The following is a 26,105-nucleotide window of genomic DNA, read 5'->3' as shown; positions in this document are numbered from 1 at the left end:
TGCTTTTGTGTTTTAACATGGTGAACTATAACTATGTGATAGTCCTTCCTTCTGTCTTTTTCTGTGCCTTGTCCATCTGTTGTCCTGTTCTGCCCCGCCTCTGCATAACACAGAGCCTTGGTCTCATTCAGCCCAAGGAGTAGCTCTGGGGATGATTCATGGTTTTGGGGAGAAGGAAGACGCTGACAGATAGAATCTCTAATTCATTAGCTGAAAAAAATTGGGAAATGTGTAATCAATATGGCAGAGGACTGAAATAAGAGGAAAAGACAGTCTTAGAGTAATTGAATGATGCCTTTGAGAATTGGATTATGTTTCATTATGCCACAGAGTTCCTCTGTGATGTTAGGTAAGTCACTTAAACCAAATGTTTTTACAGTGGTAATAAATTGATATTAATGCTCACTTTCTGAGTTTCCAACTTCATACCAAAGAGTCATATCTGCAGAAATGTGAAGTACTGCAGACATCCTAAAGCCAGCGCAAACTAGACTAGGAACACGCAGAGCTCTGTAATGAAAATTGGCCACTTGGAATTAGTGGTTACCTTTGACATTAATCTTAATTAAATACTTCATTATAATGTATCTGCAGAACGAGGACAAATTAAGGTTGCATAGGCAATTCTGAATCCTGGCATTTCTTAAGTCTTTGATTTTTTCCATTTTAGTGGTGTTAATATGGCTTTGTATATCTATTTGGTCATTTATTAGAATTTAGTTATTTGCTTTTCTTTCTTTTTGCATTAGCTTATTAGCTTTGATTTAGTTACTCTTTTGAAATATTTGCTTAACATTTTAAAATCTGTTCCATCTCAGAAGTGTAATCATCACAAATGAAGTCAGTGAAAGTTTCAGGATTTTTTTCCCCTGAAGAGTGTGAATCTCTTGTGTTAAGCCAATAAATCACAAATGAACACAGACATTATGATTACTAAGATAAATGATGACTTAGATTGCTACTTGTTACTGGCCCAAAATATGGAACTGACCTCACCCATCTTTGGAAGAAAAATAGTGGAAATATATTTGGAAAGAAACAAAACTGAAGGAATTGTGCAAAATACAGCAACTTGTCAGTCTCTGTTGAACAGTATTTCTTGTTTCAGAGTAGGTGAGAGGTGTTTGTTATTGTAATTCCTACGTTATTTTGCAAGTAAAACTTCTAGTTGTTTTTGAGCAGAACGTTGTTATTTGTGATCATATTGAAATGTATGTGAATCACAGAAACCCATGACATACAAACATTTATAAGTTTGCAAAATTTATTTTTATGAAGTCTACCAGAGGTGAAATTCTGGTTCTAGACGTGCAGTATAACAAGCCCTGTTAATATGTTGTTTAATGAACAAGCAAAGAAGTGAACATAGCATATTTTTTAATGCTATTCTCCATAATGATTCAGCAAAGTGTTTCATTATATCATTTGCCATTGTGATATAGGACGATCAAGTCAGACAGTTTGCCGCTAAGTGGAAAACAGAATTAAGAATAAAAGAAAATATATGTTGCAGTATCTGCAGCCATTAGGAGGTGCATTATTTGTTTTCCCATAGAAAAATTATAATGGAGGAGATTTAATGGGTTATCATCCATAATTCAGGTTTCTAGTGCAGTGAGATACAAGAGTTATAAAGGAAAATATTGGTGACAGAGGAGTACAAGAAACTATAAAAAGGTTTTCAAGGTGTTTGTACTTGTTAAAGCAAATCTAAGTTCTCTGATAATCACGAAAGTGGTTTGTGGCAAGTGTGTTTGGTTGCCATTAATACTGCAGTTGTTAGCTGATGGTACTAACAGCACTTTAAAATAGTGATATAAAAAGCAAGATTTTTGCTTCTTATGGGTCTAAATTATTTCCTGAGTTTTTTATTAATATCAGGACTGTGTTGTAGCCTATTGCCAGTAATTTTTTAAGTGACAGATGATAAGAGTAAAATGAGTTAGACTGGAAATCGGCCCTTGCTAGAGGCTGTGTATGGAAATAGTGTTAAGTAGGGACACATACAAAATGTCATTTTTAAAATTGTTTTTCTGAGTTTCAGTTGTCTAAAATGTTTCACATAGAACAGAGATTCTTCTTCTCTGCCTGAATTAATTGGATTATGCTGTGTCTCATTTTTTAAAATGAGAATGATTTTTATAGTACCGAACTATGGAAAATGGCTAAATACAACTGTACTGCCTGCGTACCCTTAGTTTTTCTTGTGAAAGTATGAAGACTGAAGTTAACAAATGGTATCTGAGCAGCAGGCTATCCGCTGGCGGCTGGGTTTTGCCTACAGCAGAACTCAATTTGATTTGTTTCTGTATTTATAGCTTTTGCATTTTACAGAGGGCAAAACAGGTTATTAAATAATTACAATACTTCACTTTAACAGTATACAATAACTATTTATTATATAAAAGGTAGGTTGAAGAGAGAAAAAAAGGAACATTATTTATGTTCAGTTCATGCATTCTCTTCAGGTACCTGCTACATGAGGAATATGGAAGGTAAGAATGCATACTTTTCCAATATTCATACTCCAAAGTATGTCTTGATATATGAAAATGCTTCAGCATATCAGAAGTAATTATCATTATAGCATTCTGAAATGCTTAAATTTCTTAAAAAAAAATCTTTGTTTTTATTTCAGATATTTAAAGAAGATTAAACTTATGGAGTAGGGATTCTCTTTGTTCTTCTGGTTTCAGCTGGGATAGCATTGATTTTTCTTCCTAGTAGCTGGTCTAGTTCTGTGTTTTGGATTTCGGATGAGAATAATGTTGAGAACACACCGATGTTTTAGTTGTGGCTGAGCAGTGCTTACACCAGTCAAGGCCTTTTCAGCTTCCCCTGCTCTGCCAGGCGCACAAGAAGCTGGGGGGGGGCACAGCCAGGACAGCTGACCCACGCTGGCCAAAGGGCTATTCCATACCGTATGGCGTCATGCCCAGTATAGAAACTGGCAGGAGTTGGCCAGGGGGCAGCGATCGCTGCTCAGGGATGGACTGGGCATTGGTCGGCAGGTGGTGAGCAATTGCATTGTGCATCACTTGCTTTGTATATTCTTTTATCATCATTATTATTACTATTAGTAGTAGTAGTAGTATTTTATCTTCCTCTGCTGTACTACTAAACTGTCTTTATCTCAACCCACGGGTTTTACTTTATTTTTCCCCGATTCTTTCCCCCATCCTACTGGGGGTAGGGGGGGAAGGTGAGGGAGTGGCTGCATGGTGCTTAGTTGCTGACTGGGATTAAACCATGACAGTTCTTCATAACTGTTTCACATATGACATTTACAATCCATCATCACTTTTGGAAATGGGCACCAAGTTTACTAAATGATTCAACAGAATCTGGGAAGATGTGATTTATTCCTTTTGTTCCTCCTATATACAAGCATACTCTGAGGTTGTTAACAGTGCGTGTACACGAGACAATTTGAAGTTTGCAGTAGTTGGAGTTATGTGGTGTTATTGTCTCTTCATTTCTATAAAAGATTATGTGCTTTTCTTATGTCTTGTTCAGGTGTAGTTGAGTGTACTCCAGTACTGCTGAAGAAATTTTACAGTTTCTTGATTGTTCAAGTACTTGGTTTCAGTCCCTGCACCTTGAAGTAGATTTCTAATGTAGTGGAATCAACTTCAAGAGTGACCTTCCCTTAGGAATGAGTCTAATGTGCAATTGTGATGTGATTTGTGCACGTACATTTGCGGAAGGGAAGCGGATGGGGTATTACTTGTGGAAGGTATTGGTACAAACGCAGAATTTGGATGGATTTCATTACCAAAAATTCTTATGTGACTAGTTCGGAAGCCAAGGTGATCGTGCAGCTGACTATTGCTGAGCATTTCAGACTTTTCAGTGTACAATAGTTATAGTAGTTGGCAATTTGAACAATGGACCTTTCCTCCATACCCTGTAAGAGGTCAATGCGTACAGCCATTGTCTTTAATTTCCTTTATAGCTGACTAGCATAATACATTAGTACCTCAGGACCAAAATCTCAGTTGTTTCAAGATGACCCTGAAGCCACTGCAGGTGAAGGCACCAGAACAATCTGGAACAACTGCTAAGCATCTATATTTTCCTGTAGTTGCTAGGTCCAGTTTTCTTTCCAAGCGTAGGCATGTTTGTGAATTTTCTGGCCTTCACTGCAGTATATTTACCGAAGTGTAACTTTTGATTTGAAATTTTTATGGAGGTTATCGCATCCAGCAGTTTTACATAGTTTAATATAAGTACACCATTCATGAATATTTTATACTGAGGACAGTACCAAAATTAGAAAGGCAAAGAAGTTTCCAGGGTTTTTAACTTGACCTTGTGAGAGCTATGCTCTCTAGTATGTTTTGACCTGGTTTTCTCCACAGATTTTAGGGAAATGTTTGCTGTGTGTGGTTTTGCAGTTCATACTGTTTCTAAGGAATCGCTTCAGCTTCTCTAACCTATGGTTATTGGGCTCTACCACTCCTTTCAGAGGTTAGGCAGTCTAATTTGAGAAAAATGTGAGATCTTCATGATGATCATTTTGACAGTATTCTGGTAAGGGACCCAGTCAATATGTTGCAAGTTCCAGTGAGCATTAGATCTTTGACTAATACTGTGCAACGATTGATTTACATTTAGCCAACACATTTATCTGTACTACATAAACTAACATATAAAGTCAGCTTAGTTGAAATTCTGGTTGTTATCATTAGTCATTCACTCTTGGTTACAGTCATAAGTAAGGCTGAAGATTTACAATTTTTATGTCAAATGATACAGAGATCAAGTGTCTGAGACTTTGAATTGTGCCAATATAAGTGTTTTGTTTGTCATCGTAGACCATGAGTTGCATTTCCGAATATGACCATGAAATAGCTCTTTCTCAGTCTTCATTTTCATTTTGTAGTGTTTTCACAGTCTGGCTATATGGATCAGTAGTATGGTGTAGCAAAGCTGGAGACGTATTCTGTGCTTACAGACATTCACCATAAGGATGTTACCATTTTAAAACTAAGTCGATAGGATGAATTACCGGATTTACTCCCTGAGGTCCATGCTAGTCCATACTAGTTTATGGATGAGGGGAAAAAATGAGAAGTAAAAAAAAAAAACTTTTCTCATTCCCAGAGTTTCTTGAAATTCAAATGTAGTAGTTTTGTGTCTTTAACAATTTTTGGCATGTCATACAAGAGTGAGATAATCCTTCCACAGGTTGTGTGCTCTTTTTGTTTACATTTTATGAAAAAACCTCTATGATAATCTCAACAAGGAAAAATAAATTTATATGTATAAGAAGCAAAATTATTAGAAGATAATAGGGATATGGATAATGAAGCAGTTCCAGTTATAGCTTGGTTTTATTCAAAATACAGTCCTTACCTGCCTAAAACTTCATTCACAAAACTAGACAGAGAAGTAGTCAAGCTTATATAAGGATATGTATGATATAGCCTTTTTTCCCAAATCCAGTGTGTCTTTTCTATCAAATCCAAACAGGCTTCATTAAATTAACAATATAACAAAATCTACTTGGATCGTAATTTTTAGAATAATTTTTGTAAGTCAAGATGGGTAATGCTTTTTCCTTTTACTGCAGTAAGTACAGATTTTTCTTAAAGAAAATCTAGCCTTTAAATATATATATAGCTATCTATCTGTGTTTCTTTCTACTTTTCAAAATTCCAAAAGCATGAATTTTGACATAAAAATGCTCATACATTAGTATGAAGTAAATTCATTGTCTTGAAATATATTGACCTGAGTCTACTATGTAATTTCTATTGATATCAGTTAAGATTGATAAACTTTCCTTAAAGTAATAACATTACACTTGCGATATTTTAATTTGTAAATTCAGTATCAAATAATATTAATGAACATTTAATGAATAGGAAACAATAAGTAGTCCACAACTGAGCAATTGAGTTTTCCTGTACTTCACTGGTGCTACTCCCAGTTTATATAAGTTTACACACAAGAAGAATCAGCCTAAGTACATGATATTTTTTTATGAAGGAAATAATTGATATGGAAAATGTATTTCTGTTTTTAATTGTTTAGCATTTGCAGTCTTAGGTGCATAAGGCATCTATCAGTGTTCATTATTTCAACATTGGACTGTGCAACTCAGTCTTTTGACTATTGTATTAATGGACTAGATATTTCTCTACGTTGTTTTAAGAAGAACTTCCCTTTCTAAGTGTTGTCTGTGTGACCTTTTGTTATGGAAGAGTGTTGTTAAAGCACGTCCTGAATACGTCAGTTGTGTAGTACAACTGACATTTAGTATCTGTCCCACTTGAAAAAGGCTTAGCAACATATAGTCAGAGATGCACAGATGCATCATCCGACTTCCATGTGATTTCACTGAAGTTCATGCTTAAACAATCAGAAATTTCTCTGAAATTGCTGAGCTCTAGTTCTTTTGGTATGAATTTGTCCATGATCAAGCTGTCATTTGGATTTACCAACTTCTCTGCCATCTGGTGATAATTTTGAGTATTTAATTACTTTTTCCTATGCTATTGCTTTTTTCTATTTGTTGAGAAATTCTCTGCTTTGCATTTGAGGAGCTCAGCATATGGATAGAATGTGTTGTGTTCAAATTCTGATACTGCAAACGCTGCATAGGCAGACCTCTGGTACTCTAAAAATTCCATGTCAGGAAACTGATCTTTATAGCGTTCAGTGATAAAAGTTGCTGTTGATTTTGGTATAGATGCTATTTCCCAAAAATTAGAATAATAAACTGTGGCAAATTACGCATTTCTAAAACAGGTATGTAGTGTTTCCAGCTTCAGGAGTCCTCTGAGCATGAAGTGGTCTCCTCAAATAGCAAGTGTTGCCTGAAAATCAGAGCCAGTTTCATACTGTGGCACATGTCAGAAAGAGGAATATTAAAAGAAAAACCATCTGTTTTGCTACTATACTAGCTGATACTTGAAATTCAAGAAAGTTTTCAGGAATGCACCTCAGCAACCTAAAATGTAAACAAGCAGAAAATGAACAGTTTATATTTCCTGATGATTTAGACTGACCAAAAAGGATGTGAAATGGCAGCCTAGAGCTGTAGACGTTTCATGCTTTGGGGAGAAAAATGTTTTTGCTGATCTTAAATTAGTGAGAATAGCTCTAATCTGGCAGTAGTGATGGACACAGCAGGAAGAACAGTCATTAGCAGTCGCAGAACTGATCGCTAGTAGGACTGACTCATAAAACTTCAAGTTATAATTGCTTAGCTATATCCATATGAAGAAAAAAAAAAGAGAGAAGGTGGAATGGTACTTAAAAATCTCAGTTAATGTACCAGACTTCTGCAGGAAGGTTATGTAGTCAAGAATGTTGCTGTGTAGCAGTGTGAATGGCTTGGTATCTGTACGGAAGTCTTACAGAAGATCAGAAAATTCATGGAAATCCCATATTCCCGTGCCATTTAGGTCCCTCAAGATAACTAGCTCAAAGAGTTTCAGTGTTTCTCTTCTGGCTTTTTAGGTTTTTTTTTCCTAAGTAAGAACTAAATTCTCTTACCTATTTGAATGGAAAATACTTCTGATTCTGTGCATCCTGGTGGCTTCCTTCACAAGTTGTTAGTTCTAGTGAAGGGACAAGGGCTATACAAAATATCCAAATACAGTTTTGCTATAATAATACTGCAGAGGAATTTCTTCTGTCTTATATATGATGCATCCATTTATGCAGTCCATAATTCAGTATGTTTTTTCATTCATTCAATAGTATTCTGAAAGGTTTAAAACTTTATACGCTGCTTCCTGAGAACTTTTGCTTGTTCAGTGTTGTGGAACATATTACTGTAGAGAGTGTATAATAGCTTGTCCTTTTTTTCTTTTTTTGGCCTTGGGCTTGTTGTCTTACACTTCTGTACACTGAATTGCATAAGTCATTACTGCTAGTTTTTCCAGCGCTTTCTGAATGACATTGTCTTTTTTTATGTTGATTGACCCTTCTTCATTCTGTGTTTTGTTATCAACATGTTTTAGCAACTTATCTCTCATTCTTATAACAATTGAACAAAAAAGGCTGTAATGCTCTTGTGGCACTCCTTTGGTAACCTCTTTGCAGCTCCAACTATTTTCCCAATATATATTAATTTAGCTGCTGTATATCATTAACTATATGATCTCTTGAAGCTAACAAAATCAAAAGGCTTGTTTTGTATTGTGGGAAAAAATGTACTCAAAGGGAAACTTTGCTGAAATCTTTTACTTTTTCGTTCCGTATCCATATGTACTACAGCCAGTACATCTCATCCACAGATAAGGTTTTTTCCAAGATAGCAGCTTTTCTGTATTTCATGCTTATTAATCTTACAATTAAATTTAATATAATAACAGTAAAACTAGCATCATAATAGTTCTCTTCCTAATGATTCAAAGCCTTGGAGAAATGCCGAGGATGCTTTACTAATGTCTTTGTGAAAGTCTATTGTCCTGGTGTCCTTTTCATGTCTCCTCAGCATGATGCAAGAATGCCTGGCTCATACAGCTTTCAAAGGTACTAAATGAGTAAAAGATGTAGCATATGTTCAAATGTAAATGTTTTAATGGTCCCATTAGCTCCTGTGGCCTTTACATGAATTGTTCCACTGAGGTGGAGTTACACCCCTTCGCTGTTCCATGTGAGGGGATGTTCTGGTCCACGTCCACGTGGGATAATATGATGGATTAAGAGCTATGCAAGTTTATTCTCTAGCTGGAACTTGCTGAAATATCTGCTTTATTATTCAGTCCCTGAATAACAGAAAACAAAATATGAGAGAATATTTGCTGTTCCGTGTACAGAAACAATAGGTTTATATTTTTGTCTATTTATATTGAATCTTGCTATCTATTCACAGAAAAGGAAAATGCTACAGGTGCGTGCTGGCTGTGGACTGTTTTAAATATTGATGTGTTAAGCTCTTTACAGCCAGCAGCCCAGTATGTAGACTGTCTTAGTTTGAATGGCTCACAATAGGTAGTACGATTTAGATGTTCTCTAATATGGAGATATAGCATTAGTTACAGCATAATATGCTATTCATATTTAGCAAATAATGGTGAAATCTGTTTAGAAATGTCTCAAGTATTTACAGATACAAACTGTCAGTGAGATTTATTAGAATTGTTATTTAATTGTTGAGTGCTATGCATGCACTTGATTTATGACTGTAGGTGTAGACAACTTCTCTTGGTTTCAGCAACTGCTTAACTGTACAGTGATGAAAGACATAAGTTAGTTAATAAATACAAAATAAAGAAATTCAAAGTCCAGGCTTGAATACAAGCAGCCGATGGAATAACATGAAGTCTGACTTTTCATGTAGGAATCTAGAAATATGGGCATTACCCAATTATGCCGTTCCAGAGTTCCATCCATCGCAGTCTCCTGGTTTCAACAATGGCCAGTGACAAATGTCCAGTGAAAGAGGGCAAGGCTGACAATATGATGATCTTTCTCATGATACATTCCTCCGTTTCCTAGGAATTAGCAATTTTGGAATTTCCTGGGATGGAAGTTATATCAAAGCCATCTTGTTAACATCCTCTCAATGGAGTTTTTTCTGCAACTGTCTCTATTCTGTTGCAAAATCGTCCACAGTCTTGAATGTGTGGCATAAGTCATACTCTATTTATTTAATTGCTGAGGGGTGACCTTACCACAGTCTACAGCTTCCTCAAGGGGGGCAGTGGAGGGGGAGGTGCTGGTCTCTCCCTGGTGACCAGCGATAGCACAGGAGGGAACGGAATGAAGCTGCGTCAGGGGAAGTTCAGACTGCGTGTTAGGAAAAGGTTCTTCACCGAGAGGGTGGTCGGTCCCTGGAGCAGGCTCCCCAGGGAAGTGGTCATGGCACCTGGCCTGTCAGAGTTCAAGGAGTGTCTGGTCGATGCTCATACTCATATGGGCATTTTTTAGGTAGTCATGTAAGGAGCAAGGAGTTGGACTCGATCATCCTTATGGGTCCCTTCCAACTCAAGATATTCTATGATTCTTTTTATTTGTATTAAGCCTGTTTCTTGTTCTTGTTTTAAGTCTACTGCCTGATAATTTCATTGGGTAACACTTTACTCAGTTCAACGCCCCTTCATGATTTCCTTACACATTGGACAAATGTTCCTTCCCTCTTCTCCAAGCTAAAAGGTCCCATTCTGTTCAATCTCTCTTTGGTAAGAGAGCGTACCATGCCTACAATCTTCCTGTGACTCGCTCTGTATCTTTTCCAGTTCTTCTGTAAGTTTTTTGAAAAGCAGTGGCCAGACAGACAGTATTCAAAATGTGCGCAACCATCGACTTGTGCAGTGGCACGTTGTGGTTTTGTTTTGTACTCATTCCCTGTCTTGGTATTTTCTAACATTGCTTTGTTGCTACTTAACACTATCGGTGTTTCAAGAGAAAACCAGGCAGTGGTTACGCAATGCCTGACTAGAAATTGCTTATCTCTGTGTATCTGTGTACATACGTTGGGGAAAAGGGGAGGAAGGGGCTGTGTGTGTATATAATATGTAGGGGATGGTTTTGTTTCTGCCACACATACATTCTGCTGCATTTACTAATACTGAATTCCATTTCCCATTCCACTATGTTGCTTTGTATGAGTCTTCTGTAACTGTTAGGAATCTGTTCTAGCTTTCACTCTTCTGATTAATTTTGCATCACCGAGGGTTTTGCCACATCATTATTCACCCATCCAGTCCTCTGTAAGCATATCATAATCATGTTTTGTTTCCAGTTAGTCCTGGAGTATCCCACTTTCCAAGGATGCTTTGTTTCTACTACAATGCTGTTTCTCCTGGGATTTTTTTTCTGCCCTCCACTGTTGTTTATCTGATTTTTCATGGTATATTTGTGTGTATTTTGTATTGTAAACGATATCTTATTCATTTAAAAAAAACATTTTTCCCAGGCCATATCTTTGATGCTATGCTTAATATTGTGATAGGTCTTCTGAGATATTGCAGTTTATATCAGTTAAATGACAGGTTCTTTTATCTCATGACACTTAACTCACACTTATTTTATTTTGCTACAGGCTCCCCAGGGAAGTGGTCATGGCACCAAGCCTGTCAGAGTTCAAGGAGTGTCTGGACGATGCTCTTAGTCATATGACTTAGTTGTAGGTAGTCCTGTGAGGAGCAGGGAGTTGGACCCAATAATCCTTATGGGGTGCCTTCCAACTTGAGATATTCTGTGATTCTATGTTTTATTTGACTGAAGTTTTATATGTAAGACAGTGAGAAGGTTTAGTTTGGACTTCAGCAACACTATCCAGAAACTAAACATTTAAACTTCTTACCAGTATTTTGAAGGGGGACCTGTCTGATTAAGAGTCAACATTTTTAAAATGGGGAACTCCTTCATATCAAGGTTTAATAAACTCCTGTGGTTCTACACCTTGCTTTCTCAATGTGTTTCAGCAACGTAGAAAAAAGATTACCTGTGATTTTTTTTCTTTGCTTCTCTAATAGTAGTTTTAAGTACATAATATGCATTATATAATCTTATATAATTACTACTGGAGAAACAAAGAAAATATACTCTGTGTTTTGAACATATAAGAAGATATAACTTTAAAGAATGCCTTTATTTACATTAAGATATTGCAAATCATCTCATTGTGTCGAGAATAAATTGTTGCTAGAACCTCTTTGCACTTTTACTTCTTTTTCTCTTCAGCTGTTTTGCATATTTATTACATATTTATTAGCTTATCAGAGATACTTTGAGTATAATTTTAAAATAGGAAAATAAATATTTTCCTACTTTTTCTATCATGATAGATGTAAAGGAGCACATTTTCTGTGTGGTGTACAGGGAGTTAGGCATGCAATTTCCATTAGTAATGAACCATGCAGAAAATTTACCCTTGAGAGGTACATGTATAGGCATCACAAACATTAATCATTAAAGTTGTCCAGCGTTCCTGAACTACTTTCTTATCCAAAAAATTATAAGATACATAGGAATTTAATTTCACATTGAAACAGCTGGAATTCATCTGATTCATCTTACATAAAGAAATGTCATCGTACAAAGTCAGGAAGGCCATCTCCTCTGCTGTATCTGCCATGGAGTTTAGAGGACAGACAGACCCTACCACTCCCCTTACACATCCAACTTGTTCAATACTAGTGTTTGCTTTAAGATTTCATACATGTGCTTTTCAAGAGAGTATTAAGCCTATTATTTTTGCTGTCAGCATACAGGTCTGGTGGTTTATTAGGGAGCCCATAAAACTTGGATCTGTCACTTCATGTATAAACTACTTCTCTCAGGAATTTACTAGAATATGTCACCACTTTCTATACCTAGGTATGAGTACAAAGGTGCTTGTTTCCTTCTCTCCTTGCCTAACAAGCTATCCCTCTGCACACTTAGGCAACAATCCTGTAAATATTCATGTATAAACTTTCCACTGCAAGAAGTGTTACTAACTTCAACAGGATGTACAGCAATAAAGTTGAGACCACATTAAAATTTGACGGATTAAGGCCTTTGGTTTTTACTAGACTGGCAAGGTCTAAGAAAATCCTGTGACCTTGCTGGAAAATGCTGTTTTATTTTGGTGACTCGTATTTGTAGGTGTCCCTTTACTGGGCTCAAACAGAAAGAAAATATAACCACTTTTTAAAAGTGAAAATGTCTTAAAACAGTTTGAAGACCTATTTCCAAAAAGTAGTACGTATTATTTTTCAAAATGTCTGCAGACTGTGTTTGAAGCAAAGCTAGTATCTGCAGCATCTGAAGAGGTAGCTAGAGCAATCTGAAATTAGTTTATGAAGCCATGTTCTTATTCCGTATTAGTCTTGTTCTCTTTCCACAGGTAAAAGGAAGATGAATACAAATAACCTTTTCTTTGAACCTGTATTAAGAAGTGGGCTTTCATTGCATTTTTTGTGGGCTTGCATTAAACTTCAGTTCTGGCACTCATGAAAACTGGGGCTTTTGAAAAAGCTTACCATTACTGTTAATATAGCTTACTTTAATTATAACATACAAAGTGTAGGGTTTTATACTTTACAACCTGTGCTGGTGACTTAACATTTGATATCCTACTTACAAACTATGGATTCTGTATTAGACCTTGTAGTTTGGTTGATATCTTGAAAGAGAACAAGGTTTCAGCTTTTTTGGAATGTTTCACACAACTAGTAAAGAATTCAAGCAGAAACATGGGTATTTAAGAGTGGATGGTTTTTTGCAACTGTAATTTATTTAGTGGGGGGGGGGGGGGGGGGGGAACCACAAACACCTTTAAGCTTTCTTAGGTGAGAAGGGTGCAACAATTTCAGTAAGTGTCCCTGATTTTTAGGGATATCACTCAGTTTAGTCTTAAAGCTACCACTTTTCCACACTATCTTTTATTCTCTAGCTTTTAGACTTTTACTTCAGAATAGAAAGAAGAAAAAGTTATAAACTATATGCTGTTTTTGAGTTCACCCCCTTCCTCTTTCCCTCCAACTTCTAGCTCAAATGAGTTAGCAGAGGGGCACGCAGTTGCTTGAAGAAGACGACATCAGTCTTTCTGGAGAACAACTCCCTTAGGAAAAAAATCTTGATGAGTGGAATTGATATCAAACAATTTAGCCTTGACCTTAACCAGTACTTCTTTCCTGACTAACCACTTGCTTCATACCACGAGAACAAGCATATGTTTGGGAAGAGTAATGCCATGTAAGTTCCTAAATTCTGAGCTGGCCATCACTGGAGAGTCAAGCAATAACAGCAACCTCCAGGTAGCATCATTCTCAATTGCTCTGAGACTTATTTAGGAAAAATGGCAAAATAATACTGTTTCTCTGGTAGCAGACTAGTCTGCTATACCGTACCTCCTGTTGGAGTGAGTTACAGAATACTACACATGCTCCAGTGAGTCTCAGTGAACAGAGGGGAGAACTAAAAAAGACAGGCGAATAACATTTAGCAGTTTAACTGCCTATAATCTTACCACAGTTTAACAGATGGCTTTCATAGTGTTACTGTGCATTGCTAAAAAGCTGGCATATAACCTCAGTGCAGTTAAATTCCAGTACTGCATTAAATACATTGTGTATTCATTATGTGGGAGTGTGTATATAAACATATTACCTGCCTGGAAGATACATCATATGAAAAGTCAGCATTGACAATTCTTGTGATGACATCATATTGGTATTAAATACTAGTGTATCTTCTTAAGACGCTAGCAAGATTCCTGCCATCCATTCATACAACTGCTTTTGGTTTCTTAACCATGCATCAGCCTTCAGGCCCCTGGCCATTACATCCCAAAACAGACTTGTTTCAGAGAAAGAATAGGAAAAAAAACTCTTGAAGAGACCCATCTTTCTACTAGCCGTTATGCTGTTTGTGCCTCCTGTAAGATGTGGTTTAATACACAAATGTTTAAATACTGGCCTGTTGTCAGCAGTATGTGCTTTGTGGTCACTCAGTGGAGGAGAGGTGATAGCCCTGTACAACAGCTAGGGAATAGCAGGGGCAGTTATGTACATGGTACTGCAATCACACCGGTTACAGATGTTTAAAGCTTCCCATAGGTGGAAGCTCTAACTTCTGTTACCGTTTCAGAAAAGGGAACTAGAGGCAGCAGGTAAGAGTAGACCAACAGGCAATAGCTAGCTATCTGGCCTATAAGCAGAAAGAGTATCTCATGCTCTAATACTGTATCTAGGACTCAGCAAGTGAGACGAAGAAACATTGTGGGGGACACAGACAATAGAAAAACAAAGGCAATGGATATGGAGTTTAGAAAGACACACTGCACTCTTGCTACGTATTTTTTTAGTTAGTAATAAATATGCATTTTTCTGCTTTCTAATTATATGTCTGTGTGTGTGACTCAGACAACATAATGAGCTACATGGAGTTATCAGTGTATGTGTGTCTGGGGAAGCTTAGGAAATGCATAGGGGACTTCCAGCCCCTCTGGCAGATTTAAGAGGGGGCTTCAAACTTCTAAAACTATAGCAGAAGAATCACGGATAAGCCTGAAGGATTCCCTTTCAAAAAATTGTAGTGGAAAAGTCCCCTAGACTTTTGACGTCTTGGTGCTTCTTTCCTCCAGCTTTACAGCAAGCCAGTCCTGGCAACCCCTCCTACGAATCTGGCAGCCGTGTTGAGAGGCACTGTCACAGAACGTTACCTCTTCTGCAAACAGTGTGCAGCGGAACCTAAGCCACCCTGACATTATGCAGAGAAATCCCAACTCTGCTTTCTTTTAAAGGTGTAACTGGGGTTGTCTTGGGAAGGCAGTCATCATTTTCCATTGTTTCCTTTAAAACTGAAATCCATTTCCAGTATTATATTCTGTTTTAAAAATTGGAGACTGAACTGGAGAGATAAAAAATGTCATGGTCAGGGAAAGTTGGCAGAAAAAATAAAGTCAAAGAGGGATTATGTGGGAGTTCAAACATGCTGTAGAAACACCGAGAGAAAAACTGGAGATCATGAGTAGTCTTGCTGCTCACATTGCCTTCCATTCATCTGTCTTCCTTCCATATATTCTTCTCAGAATTTCCCACTTAATTTCTGAAGCATAGAAAACCATGAGTGCTTTCCTAAATGCCATCTTAATTTCAATCCAATGAATTTAATTGGAAGTAGCACGCAATGAGTTGAAAAACAAGTACAGCCCCAAAACAAGTGCTAATACCACTGGACTTGTTACATGCAGAGAATTCATTGCATGAAGCTCAGCAAAGGGGCAAGACCAAGATCTTCAGTTAGGCTGACTTGAAGAATGTGGAAACTGATTCCGCAGTGACCCAATTTGTATGCAGCCTGCTCTGTGAAATTACACATAGGCAGGGAGTGAAGTTATTTGTAAGACTAGATAATTTTCAGATTACTGGGCCACTTGAATCAAAAATACCATCTTTGTGAGAGAATTTCTAAGTCTAGTGAAATCACCAATAAAAGAAACATCCAAAGATCCAACATCACGCTTTTTTTACCTGTTAAAATTCTTAAAACATAAAACTCACAATAGGTGAAAAACCTAAATCTAAAATAGTTAGGAATCCCTATTTTTATCATTTTTAAGTATTTCTGTAACTAGAAATGCCACTAAATAAAAAAGACTATAACACATTGTATTGTATTTTGATCATGCAAAGAAGGTTGTCACTGTGTGAGAAGGGCTGGCAAGGACTCATAGGAGGAAAGAAGGTAGGAATGAAGAGGAATAATATATTCATCTATAGTTGAAAATCACGTTTGATTTTTTTGATAATTCAGTTCTCCCAAATGTGAATTCTCACCTTTTGCCAACTCAGTACGAGAGAGAAAATGAGAAGCATAGCTCCAAATAGAGAATAATGAAAAGCATTCATCGTTCCAAAATGACTAGAAAACAGGAAGAATAAATCAGATAAATCAAGCATTGTGGTAACTGTTTTACAGTGTTATGCTTCTTTACACCTATTATTAATTGAATGACAATTCCTATTTATGGTCGGATGACCAGGTAATTTGGATTCAAAATGAAAGATGCTTGCGGTAAAGAGTTCAGGATACACTGCTGAGAAGTGGCTACTAATTTAAGGAATAATTTATTGCTGGACTCAGAAAGCTAGTTGCTGGTTCTGTCTGTCTTTCTTTTTTTCTGTCTTTCTGTCATTTAGAGTTATTAAAAACTAGTAAATGAATCTTACTTTCCACCCGGGATTTTAGCTGCCATGGTAGCCGAAATCCCAAAACACGCTGACATCCTGATCGCAGCAGAAGTGTCACAACGGGGGACCTTTGTTCAAAGGTTTGAAATTACTAACACACATTCTGGTGAACAAATATACCTGTGGTGACATTTATGAGTAGAATCTATTCAAGATGAAAAATATCCAACTAAGTTAATAGTATGGCTGACAGAACCTGAATAGTAGTTTTAAGCCTATGTATCTTTGACTTCATTAGGCTTAAATCTTAACATTAGGCTTAAATTCTGTAACATATTGTTTGAAGGTATTGTAATTTTAGGTATTACATGGAATGTTTCTTTTTGTGTTGCATGTGTACCAGCTGCCCTCGCTCTAGGCACGCTATACTGGTAAGAATCGTATGCATTCATAGAACATTAACTTTGACTTTCAACGTAATACACAGATAAGATAATCCTTCACTCAGCTGCATGATCATCATATTCCAGACAACCTGCTATATAGGCAAGAATAAAACATTAAGTATGATTTGTAGTAAACCTACTATTACTCCATTTCTTTTCTTTCACAGTCTTGAAAAATAGCCATGCCTCTGCAAACACTTTTCTTTTAACATTTTGTTTCTTTTGGATTTCGACTATGTGTTGACTCTGCTGTTCACTCTGGATAACAGCTGTTCTCACTGAATTGGTTGTTTTGGTGTCATCCTTCCCTGCACAGGGATTCGTTTGCTATCTGTTTTCCTCTGGAGGCAGGGTCTTACTCATGATACTTCAGGAAGTCTTCATTTTGTGGATGCATCCTCCTATCTAGAATTTTCATACAAGTGAGATTGCTCTGTCTCTACTAGTTTTACATATGAAAAGAAAATAAAGGAGATGACAAAATTGCCTTGGGAAGTTTCTCTTCCATTGCAATTCACTGCAAAGTACTATGGCATGCCAGGCACAAAGATCAGCAATGCCAAGACTTTATGACCAGGTATAGATTTGTATCATTAAAATACATTCAAACTTTGAGCGAATGACTGGCATACTGACATTGAGAAGCACTCAAAGGTGAGTAGATATAATCTGTACACAGACTATTAGACAGTTTAAAAAAAGTGCAGTAGTAGATTAAGATTTGAGTGGCAATGAAATCAGCTTTACTCTCAGTTCCAGCAGACAAGTGATAACTTAGACTGTCGAAAACTGAAACAGAAACTGGAGGTGCGAGTTACTGATTTATGAAAAATATATTTAAGAAGTCACAAATACTGTGTTAGGAGGCAAAAGGTCATAAGTGGATCAATTTACAAACTTTGTTCAGAAATACAAGGGCTGTTCAGAAAGAAATACCACAAACCTAAAAGGAGCTTTACTCACTCATTAGCCATTTGATCATAAAAAAACCTGAAAAGACCCAAAATATGTATTTTTAACTCAACTATAATCTCTATTTCAATATATAGCTAAAAAAGTGAGAAATTCATCAGTAGCAGAGACAAATGCCTAAATATAGTAAAAGAAAGGCCTTGTGAAAATATTAATTATTAAATTAAAAGAAAATATAACAACCCCTGACTTTCTTCTGGGAGTTATCATGGTAATACAGGACTCAAGAATACTTCAAGAAATTATCTTAGTCTGTTCAATGACAAAAAATAAAGTGTATCTAACCTTTCCCTGTGTTGTTTTTTTTTTTTTTTCCCAAGTTATGAACGTGTTCTGGTATTTCAACATCTATTGTTAGAAAATATTTCTCCCAATGCCCAACATATGTCTTTGCTGTAAATGAAAATTATTTCTTGTGGATTTTCCCCAGTTTCCTGGAAAATGACTGATTATGAAGCCAGGTATGGTGCCATTCCTTTATTTGAAAGCAAGTCCTCCTTGAAATCTTCTCTTTTCTGGACTGAACTTCTGTTTTTTCAGTCTTTATTCACAACCATATATTTTTAAGCCTACCCTCAATGATGGATGTGCTCAGTAATGAAAGCATATGCTAATCTCTACAGCCTCTGAAATTACTTTGAATCTATTGTGTAACAACTAATATTTCTTTTTGTAGTTCCTAATACTGTGATATACGTTGAAAATGATTGTTTAATTTAATGGGATTTTACAAGCTAGAAAATCTTCTTTAAGGCTGACATATTCATCTATTTTCTTAAATCTAGGAAGAACAGGGGTTAAATTTAAAACACAGTAGAGATGAAAACTCTGAAAAGTAAGTATGTTGAATTCCCATTCTGCAAATTTCCTGACTTTTACAATATTTTAAGCTTCTAGAAATTTGGAAAACAGCATTGTAATAGTCTTTCATGCAGGAGGATCCTAACAAAACTAACTAAAAGTCTGGGATTTCCTTTATTTACCCCAAAGTATACTAGATATTTTGAAGTCAATGATACGGCAGTCCATAGGTGAAAGTATTAATTCTGCATTCAGCACTTACATTTTATACAACCGGCAGGATAACAGTAACAAAAAGTAAGGAGGGCATGCATGGAGAGAGAATGAGTTTTACCAAACCACAGGATACACAAACTGCTTAAGTTCTGGGCATTTTCATTAATTGAATATTGATGCGGTGGCAAATGTCAAGCCTTACAGTACAAATTCATGTCACTAGGCATTTTTACTCTCTCCCAAAATATCTGACAAATTGTTGATATACTGGAAAATCTATTGATTATTTTTCCTTTGATCTTGCTTCATGTCTGCTACCTCTTTCCTAAAATGTTTTGAAGTGTGTGATTCCCACTTGCTTTTTTATGAGTGCAGATTCAGCTGTACATTGCAAATACAACTTTTTTTAGGCAGTGCTACAAGTTTTTTGTTATATTGCTGACTTGTGAATTTATACTTTGGAATTTTGTCAGTTATGACATCCACTCTGCGCAGTCCTTCCAGCACCTCATGTGCTTTCTTCTGGAAAAGTCAAAAAAAATCCCCTTCTTCTGCAGATGAGATGCAAAGGGCATTTACAAGAATCAGCAAGTGCCAAATGACATGCTGCAGGCTGGCAGGCTGCTTCTCTAATCCAGCTTCATTTGCCAGTGCATCACTTGATCACCTTACACAGTGCATATAGTAACCTGAATGTCGTATCACCCAGCCTTTAGTGGTGGCTGTAGCATTCCTACAGTAGTACATTATTAAGACATTTGGACATATAAAAATTCGCTTTCTCTCCTGTATTTTTCTTTGCTATAGCTATCACTGAGATGATCCATTTGGACCCATTCAGCTTTCTGCTCTTCTCCCGATTTGTACTTTGCATAGGAAACACTTCTTTGGCCCTTTTGGTCAGAAGGAGGCGGTGCAATGTAAGCTGGCTGCCGTTTATTCCACAGTGATCCCTAAGGTGCTCCATGCCTTCATCACATCTGCAAATTCAGTTGGTATAACACCCTAATGATTGCATGTTTTCCCCAGAGTAATTACAATTTCGGTCAACTTCCATACCTTTTTGATACTCGGTGTTTTCCCTGCAGTGATGGTGTTTGCATTAGGCATTTCTCCCCTGCATCCTGCGGCTGCTGTGCGTGCACAGCAGGCCTCACCTGACCCCTAGCCTACGGGGTCAGAGTTCTTGCCAAGCTCCATCTGTATCGCCTCAAAGGAAAGCTGTTGAATTGTGCACCTAAGCCTATTTTGAATATCTGAAGCCGTTTGGCTGCTCCACTGACTATTATGGCATAAACCAAATCCTTTTTTTTTTTCTTTGCTTTTTTTTAATAGAAATAATTCTGGAAATTGATCACTTTGTGCCTTTTTTGAGAAATGAGTCATACTCACACTACTGTACTGTATCATCAAGTATACTGTTGACAGCTATTTGGGTGAGGTACTCTGAGTTCCAGATTTTACCTGCACTAAGCTTTGGTTGATGTAAGCATCACCCCTCTCCTGCCCATTGGTATAATCGTCTGCAATCTCAGCCCTGCCTGGCTTTCTGGCAGTGCCTCTGCCATGTCCTCTCAACTCTACAGGTCTCCAGAAGGATGTCAGCCTTCACAGTCATCTGTGTATTGGGACTGAATTACATTTCTTGCCAAATAGTGTCTCCCTGTATTCAGTTGTTTCTGGAATGTTTGCTTATGTACCTTCTTATTTTCAGGTAGGAACTTGTTTTCTTTCAATTCTATAGAGATCCACTGATTAATCACTTGTTAATTATCATTGATTAATCAATGGTAATTAAGCAGGTCATAACATGCCTTTAAATATTAATCATTTGCATACATGAATATGTAGTCTTTTATTAATATCTAGAGTAGATTAATTATCTGTAGTCTTTACTGTTAACTCATATAACTTGTGCTGGTTTTGGCTGGGATAGGGTTAATTTTCTTTATAGTAGCTAGTATGGGGCTATGCTTTGGATTTGTGCCTAAAACAGTATTGATAACACAGGGATGTTTTAGTTGTTGCTGAGCAGTGCTTACACAGAGTCAAGGCCTTTTCTGCTCCTCACCCCACCCCACCAGCGAGCAGGCTGGGGGTGCACAAGAAGCTGGGAGGGGACACAGCTGGGACAGCTGACCCCAACTGACCAAAGGGCTATCCCACACCGTATGATGTCATGCTCAGCACATAAAGCTGGGGGAAGAAGAAGGAAGGGGGGGACGTTCGGGGTGATGGTGTTTTGTCTTCCCAAGTAACCGTTATGCATGATGGAGCCCTCCTTTCCTGGAGATGGCTGAACACCTGCCTGCCGATGGGAAGTAGTGAATGAATTCCTTGGTTTGCTTTGCTTGTGCGTGCAGCTTTTGCTTCCCCTATTAAACTGTCTATCTCAACCCATGAGTTTTCTCACTTTTACTCTTCTGATTCTCTCCCCCATCCCACTGAGGGGGAGTGAGCAAGCGGCTGTGTGGTGCTTAGTCACCAGCTGGGGTTAAACGACGACACTTGTATGCTGTTTTTCTCTAAAACATATTCATAATTTGAAATAATTTACCTGTACCTGTCTAATTCTTCCTGTGTCAATTTCTTTTTGAGCTGCAGCATTGATACTTTCAAAGTGAAACCGCATTCCTTAATTTTTTTTCTTTTTTTTTCTTCCCTGTGCTGCTTAACAGCTTGTGTCTGAGTTGGCTACCCACAGCTCAGCCCTAGCTGTCCGGTTTTCTGAGGCACTCCCCTCTTCCCCTTTTCATCTTCTAGGGAAGGCATGCTGAGAAGTAGATGTTTGACTTTTGACACAATACAGTGTTAACATTTAGGCTGTGAACTTCTTTCACAACAAATACACCTTCCTTCTATTTGCTGCCTTTGAGAGTACTTTTGCCATTGAGAATTTGTCAGTTTTAACTTGCTGTTTCTTCACTGATTCATATTCATCCTTAAAATTAATAACAGTCAGTATAATGCTATTTCTTTCTCTCCTCACTCCTATTGTTTTCTTTTCAGACCTCTCGTACCTGCAGCAGTGTATGTTGTTCTTTTCTTTTGAATCTTTTGACCTTCATATTGTAATATTGGGCCTCAGTGATTCAAAGTCACTTCTTATATTTAAAATGATAGACTGGATACTGTTGTACACCTTCTTGGAACTGCTGAAGCTCTTGGCACACAGCTAGGTCTTGTGAGGATACACCGACATTTCTGCTTTAGGGAAAACATTTATTTTTCCAACACTTTGTCAAACTCTCTAGCTATCATGCTATAGATAGAACAATTTAATTTCTTCCTGTGGCTTTTTTGTCTCTTGCTACTCCTTGACGCTTGTTCCCCCGTTGACAGAACTTCTGCAGCACTGTGTTTCTTGTCCTGTAACTTTCTCTCTTGTCCTTTCTGCTGATATCAGAACCGGTTCCAAGACCCTGGCTTTGATCCTTTCCTTACTGAGACTCTAGAAGTCAGTGCACAGGATTTGCAATGAATCCCTCTATAAATTTTTTTGTCTGCTAGGCTTGTGTGATTTATGTACAATGCTGTTCTCTTCCTACTCTTGCTGTCATCATCCGCCTTAATAGCACGGTTATGACGATGGATGCTATTAGTAGTCTCATATGCTTGCATAGTATGGAACCATTATCATCTCTGTGGAAGAAAGGGAACTGAATGAGTCAAACACATGGGTTTCAGAGGAAGAGGTCTATGAGTCACAGTACTTTATTCTTCTGTGTTTAACTTCTTAGCCTGCCCCACACGCAGTGTAAACTATCTTATGAAATTTCTGTGCTGCTTTTCCTATTGATTTGTGTTATGAAACTATTCCTTGAACAGTTCAAACAGTTGCATCCAAGATTCTTTTTGTTAAAAATCAAATTCTAAATCTTAATCCATGTTAGTTACTGTTATCTAAAGAGAATTAAATAATGTATCAATCAGTTCTGCTGTGGCTGGCTTCTCATGTGACTTCTCATTTTGACTGCTACATTTCTTGAGAGTGAATTTCCTCAGATGAATGACACATTTTAACTCTGAAACTATATAAATATAGTATGTATTTCATCTAAATATATATTATGTATATTATCTCTACTATATATAATAGCTTTGGATTTCCTAACACCATTGTTTGTAGTCTGGCCCTGTTTCCACCATATGTTGTGCCTTTTTTCATTGGAGCTCTGCCTTGAGTTTCATGCTAAGATGGGTCTTCTGATATCTCTGGTTGTTTTGTTAAGTATTGGGATGGACTATTCTTATGCTTGGAGGATGTTGTCTTTAAAGACCTGCCAGTTTTTATAAGAGTTCCTCTGCCCTTCAGAGCTGTCTTCCATAGGATCCCACCTACTAGTTTTCTGAATAAGGTGGTAGCACCTACAACTAACTACATGGTTTCCTTTTTCTGCGCTTTGCTTTGTATGTGCTTTCATATTTGTTTGTTGTTTATCTTTTTTTTGTGTCTTTTAATTCTGAGTAAAAATGCATGACTTTTTTACCACAAAACAACAAATGACTCTGACTTGCTGGGTGGGAAGCACCATTAGTTAAGTCAAGTACTTTCACCAGCAAAGCACAGTTATCTAGGGTGGCTACATTTTACTAGCTTATTTTTAAACCTCCTGAATTTGTTAATGTGAAGTTCCATTGTGTTATATATTTGTCTTATTTCTCTCGCAGTGCTTTCATTCTGCAATGGAAGCAAGACCCTACTTTTCTCAAGGAACAACATACGCTCCTCCATCCCACTTGCCTATGTATACTTTCTGGCATCAGAAATCTGAAGCTTAGAACTTACTTTTGTAATAACAAAATGATGTAACAGAACTAGAAAGTAAACATCATTTTCAGTCCAACATCATTGCCTTTTCCTGAAATCAACTTTGCCAATATAACTAATGACTTGGCAAAATAAGGGGATTCCATGAGCCTGCACTTCATTATTATGTATTGAACAGATGTAAAAAGTTCATGGTGACTTAGTTTGCTATGGTTTATTTCTAAGTAGGTAGTTTTTTTAAAACCATGTAGCTGAACCCGAGAAACAACAGATTGTTCCTGGCTCTGATGAATACCCACAGGAATGAAGAAGGTAAAAAGGGATCTGTTGCCACCTGTGTGCATGACACCACTTCAGGCTGTTCTTTATTCTTGTTCCCCTTTGATGTTACGGTTGGTTTGACATATAGGGAAGAGCTTGCTAAAATACCAGGGTATGATAGTATAAGCATACCATCTAAAGAGCACTGGGAACTCCTACAGAAATCAGGAAGGCTCAGTGTGTTTTCCCCCAAGCAAATATCATTCCACACCACCTCCAGCATAGGCCAAAGCCACAATCTGGCCCTTCTACTTTTAATTCTGAAGAAGTTACTTTCTGTCCCTCCTGAGATTTATGCCTTGCATATATGTATTCTGTGCACTGCTGGACTCAGATTTAGGCTCTGTGGGTGATCTTCTGCCACCACAGGCCATTGTACATTTTGTAAAACACGGTGGAACTGATAAAAGGGAAAAAGGGCATCCAGGTGAACTGCCAGAAGCAGCCCTCAGGTTTCATGAGGCTCCTGAAAATAAGATAGGGATAAGAATATACTTTCCCCTGCTTGATGCTAGTGTATTGTAATGTGACTACCTGAAAATCCTAAAGTTCTGTATTTTCCATATTATTATCTTTCGTTTAAAGCTAGCTCTTAATTAGGTGAATATTGTGGAAAGTCTATTAAATAAGAAACACTGTCCTTACCAAAATCCACAATCACATTCCTCCTTACCTAAACAGTGAACTGTTTGAACACAAATGGCTTCCATGTAGTATAAGAGACTCTGTAGTTGGTGAACACCTAAATGCCTAGATACACTTATAAATGTATATAAATGTTTATTCCAACTATGTTCCTAAATAGATTTTTCAAGGCAAGAAAACTAGGTAGAACTCTATCCTAGATAGACTGCACAATGGAGAAAAGTTTGTTTTAAACTTAGCTCTGTAATTAAATTGGCAAAACGAGCAAACTGCAATTCAAAAACCAGACATTACAATAAATACAGCAGGAAGAAAGTGCTCTGTCACCTGGAGAATATTTCAAATGTTGATTCCTCAGGAGGATTTCTATACTTTTAATATACTGTCAGATATAAAATTTTGTTAAAATTTTGCTTATCTCATTGAAAGATTATTTATCCGTTGTCCATTTTCTCTTAAGCAATACTTTACTGGGATGACTTCAATTTCATTTTTGCAAGTTGTTATGTAGATGGGAAATTCTTGCTCAGGTAAGCAATGCTTTTTGATTTAAATGGAAATAGCTTGCTTGGGTAAATGACTGTATGGTTAGACCAATTGTTCCTCTATTTTCTTAGTCTTTTATTCTGTCTGCAAATCATCAAATGTGCATCTGTTCACTCTTAAATGGCTATAGAAAGAAAAAAGTTTCATTCTTAAAACCTGCTGACACAGATTTTATATGATAGGCTGTTTCCTGTGGGAATTTCAGTGGGATTTCCAAATTTATGAAAATTCAGTATCAAGTGAAGTGCTGAGGGTTGAGGTCTTTACTGAAAGGAAAAGAAAAGCTTGTAACTCTCTAATAAAGGCTTAATTGGGGTATGAACGGCTTTCTTTTACTTAATCTGTGCACCTTGAATTTAAAATATTTTGTTTTCCCTCCTGTCCCCTTTCTCAGTCTTTCTGGATTCTCTTAGGTGATCAGACCTTGCTAGGGCTGCGTAAGTAGCAATGACAGCACAAACCGCTTCAAAGATAACCCTTAAGCCCTTAGGAATATGTTGTTGATGTGAGCAGCAATAAAGGTGGCCTGGTTAGAAGGGGAAAATTCCTGGGAAAAAGAAAATGTCTGCTGAAAAATACTGCCAGAAGAAGGCCTGCCAGCCTGAAAGCTGGCACCTAGGAACCAGCCCTGTGAACCAGAAACATCCTTAAAAAGTGCAGCCGGCATCTTTGAAGTACAACTGGGGGACTTAGAAGCCAGACACCCTGAGATACCGCCAATAGGTGCAAAAACAAGGAAGTGAAATGGCAACGTATCATCTGAGAAGGTGGAAAACAGTCTGGAAAAATAAAATTGCTCTG

The sequence above is a fragment of the Platalea leucorodia genome (assembly GCF_965183815.1).
Source record: "Platalea leucorodia genome assembly, chromosome: 2".
In the NCBI taxonomy this organism is placed as follows: domain Eukaryota; kingdom Metazoa; phylum Chordata; class Aves; order Pelecaniformes; family Threskiornithidae; genus Platalea; species Platalea leucorodia.
The sequence above is the reverse complement of the archived record's forward strand: the minus strand, read 5'-3'. Positions refer to the sequence as shown.